Below are 2,715 nucleotides of genomic sequence, written 5' to 3' on the forward strand. Positions count from 1 at the left end.
TTACTTTATTACATTTTATTTTCATTTTTATCTTTTTTTATTTCAATAGTTTTTGAGGAACAAGTGATTATTGTTGGGTCGGTAAGTTCTTTAGTAGTGATTTCTGAGATTTTGGTGAACCTGTCACCTGAGCAATGTACACTGTACCCAATGTGTAGTCTTTTACCGCTTATCCTCCTATCTCCCTTCCCTTCAAGTTCCCAAAGTCTATTATATCCTCCTTATGCCTTTGCATCCTCATAGCATAGCTCCCACTTATAAGTGAAAACGTACAATATTTGGTTTTCCATTCCTGAATTACTTCACTTAGAATAATGGTCTCCAACTTCATACAGGTTGCTGCAAATGCCCTTATTTTGTTCCTTTTTATGCTTGAGTAGTATTCCATGGTGAATATATAACACATTTTCTTTATCCACTTGTTGGTTTATGGGCACCAAGGTTGGGGCTATATTTTTGCGATTGCAAATTGTGCTACTATAAACATGTGTATACAAGTGCCTTCTTCATGGAATGACTTATTTTCTTTTGGATAAATACCTAGTAGTGAGATTTTTGTACTGAATTGTAGTTCTACTTTTAGTCCTTTAAGGAATCTCCATACTGTTTTCCATAATGATTGTACTAGTTTATATTCCCACCAGCAGTGTAAAAGTGTTGCTTTTTACCACATCCACTATAGGATCTATTTTTTTTTGATTTTTAAGTTACAACTATTCTTGCAGGAGTAAGGTTGTATCTCATTGTGGTTTTAATTCACATTGCCTTGATAATTGGTATGTTAAGCATTTTTCATATTAGTTGGTCATTTGTATATCTTCTGATGAGAATTGTCTATTCATGTCCTTCATTAACTTTTTGATGTGATTTTTTTTTTCTTGCTGATTTGTTTGAGTTCCTTGTAGATTCTGGATATTAGTCCTTTGTCAGATGAATAGTCTGTGGTTATTTTATCCCATTCTGTGGGTTATATGTTTACTCTGCTGATTATTTCTTTCACTGTGCAGAAGATTTTTAGTGTAATTAATTCCCCTTTATTTATCTTTGTTTTGGTTATATTTGATTTTGGGTTCATGGACATGAATTAATTGCCTAAGCCAATGTACAGAAGAGTTTTTCCAGTGTTATCTTCTAGGATGTTTATGATTTCAGGCCTCAGATTTAAGTCTTTGATCCATCTTGAGTTAATTTTTGTATAAGGTGAGAGATGAGTATCCAGTTTCATTCTTATACATGTGACTTGCCAATTAGCTCATCACAATTTCTTGAGTAGGATGTCCGTTCCCCACTTTATGTTTTTGTTTGCTGGGTCAAAAGTCAGTTGGCTGTAAATTATTTGGTTTTATTTATGGATTCTCTATTCTTTTCCACTGGTCTACTTGCCAAATTTATACCAGTACCATGCTGTTTTGGTAACTACAAACTTGTTTATAGTTTGAAGTCAGCTAATGTGATACCTTTAGATTTGTTATTTTTGCTTATTCTTGCTTTAGGTATGTGAGCTCTTTTTTGATTCCATATGAATTTTAGGATTGTTTTTTCTAGTTTTGTGAAAAACTATGATGGGTATTTTAATGAAAATTACATTTAATCTATATATTGTTTTTGGCAATATGATCATTTTTACAACATTGATTCTACCCATCCATGAGCATGGGATGTGTTTCCATTTGTTTGTGTCATCTGTGATTTTTCTTAGCAGTGTTTTGTAGTCTTTCTTGTAGAGATCTTTCACCTCTTTGGTTGAGTATATTTTTCAGTATTTTATTTTTTTTGCAGTTATTTTAAAAGTTGAGTTCTTGATTTGATTCTTAGGTTAGTCTTTGTTAGTTTATAGCAATATTACTGATTTGTGTACATAGATTTTGTATCCTGAAACTTTACTGAATTCATTTATCATATCAAGGAGCTTTTTGAATGAATCTTTAGGGTTTGCTAGGTATACAATAATATCATTGGTGAACAGTGACAGTTTGACTTCTTCTCTGATTTGGACGTATTTTATTTCTTTCTCTTGATTGCTCTGGCTAGGTCTTATAGTACAACACTGAATAGAAGTGGTGAAAGTGGGCATCCTTGTCTTGTTCCAGTTCTCAGAGAAAATGCTTTCAACTTTTCCCTATTCAGTATAATATTGGCTGTGGGTTTATCATAGATGGCTTTTATTACTTTGAGGTATATCCCTTCTATGCAGATTTTGCTGAGGGTTTTGATCATAAAGAGATGCTGAATTTTATCAAATGCTTTTTCCACATCTATTGAAATGATCATATAATTTTTAATTCTATTTATGTGATGTATCACATTTATTGACTTGCCTATGTTAAATGATCCCTGCATCCCTTGTATGAAACCCAATTGATCATGATGTCTTATCACTTTTGATATGCTGTTGAATTTGATTAGCTAGTATTTTGTTCAGGATTTTTGCATCTATATTCATCAGGGATACTGGTCTATAGTTTTCTTTTCTTGTTATATACTTTCCTCATTTTGGTATTAGGGTGATACTTTTTTCATAGAATGATTTATGGAGGATTCCCTCTTTCTCTGTCTATTGAAATAGTTTCAGTAGGAATGGTACCAATTCTTCTTTGAATGCCTGACAAAATTTAACTGTGAATCTATCTGGTCCTGGCTTTTTTTTTTTTTTTTTTTTGGCAATTTTTAAATTACTGTTTCAATCTCACTACTTGTTATTGGTCTGTTCAGAGT

The sequence above is a fragment of the Mandrillus leucophaeus genome, unplaced genomic scaffold (assembly GCF_000951045.1).
Source record: "Mandrillus leucophaeus isolate KB7577 unplaced genomic scaffold, Mleu.le_1.0 Scaffold817, whole genome shotgun sequence".
Classification (NCBI taxonomy): domain Eukaryota; kingdom Metazoa; phylum Chordata; class Mammalia; order Primates; family Cercopithecidae; genus Mandrillus; species Mandrillus leucophaeus.